Raw genomic sequence first — 1,219 nt, forward strand, 5'->3', positions numbered from 1 at the left:
TACGACATCGTCCTCTGTTGGTTACCCAGCCATGTTGGCATTTCTGGGAATACAATGGCCGATTTTGCTGCCAAGGCAGCACTCAACAAATCTGTGACACCACTTCTGATCCCATACTCTGATTACAAAGCAAGCATTAGAACTTACATCCGTGATCTGATGCAAAAGAAGTGGGATGCCCAAGTAGGTATCAATAAATTACATGAAATAAAACCTTATATTGGTTACACCTACTTGGGTTGTCAGTCCAGATTTGAGGAGGTCATTATGCGACGATGTCGTATTGGCCATACTAGATATACTCATGAGTACCTATTGAAAGGTGAGGATCCTCCGTTTTGTATCCCTTGTGATGAGAGAACCACGGTCAAGCATGTCCTGCTTGACTGTGTTGAATTCTGCATCATAAGGGGTAACTATTTCAAATCATGAACGATGAAGGATCTTTTTAGTAATGTTTATTATCATTTAATCATTGATTTTTTAAAAGAGATAGATCTGTTAAATGAATTTTGATATATGTTTTGTAAATAGATAAGGCTTTATAATTGGTAGTTTAGATTATCAACTTCGATTGTTAGTGGTTGTACCCTCAAAGTGGGTTGAAGTATTGTAAAATTATTGTCCTTAATCGCAGAATATAGAGTAAATTTAGTGCGTTTTAATCGCAGAATATGTGTGCTTTTAATGTATGGTTAGATTTCTCTTCTGTCGCCAATGGCTGAAGGGATGGTGCCAATCCAACTAGGGTCCATGCAGGTAGCAAAAGTAATGTAAGTCCCCATGGTCCCTGGTATGGTGATTTACCTTCAGTTATTGGCGATTTATAGCCCATTTTTATACTGTATTGTTTTTCCCCTATAGATAAAACGTTTTAGATTTAATTACTAGTTTTACATACATATCTGTGATATTCTAGTTGTTTTACTGTCCTTCGTCGGCAGGTTTTTTTATAATATACATATATTTCATTTCAATATCAAATGTTCTCGTTACGATATGGCTGTCTCAATCACTTACAGGTGAGTGCATTTATTTAGTTACACTCGGTCTGCTCACAGTAATTAGTTGTCAGTGATGCGGAAATTACAATATCTACATTTTGATGCGCTTTGAGGGAAGAGTAAACTCTAATATAATCCATAAATTATTAGATAACTTTTAAATCGTTTTTATACCTGGGTGATCACATGCGTCAGGTACATTACAATAAGACCAG

The sequence above is a fragment of the Haliotis rubra genome, unplaced genomic scaffold (assembly GCF_003918875.1).
Source record: "Haliotis rubra isolate DU_JTF1 unplaced genomic scaffold, ASM391887v1 Scf1683, whole genome shotgun sequence".
Classification (NCBI taxonomy): domain Eukaryota; kingdom Metazoa; phylum Mollusca; class Gastropoda; order Lepetellida; family Haliotidae; genus Haliotis; species Haliotis rubra.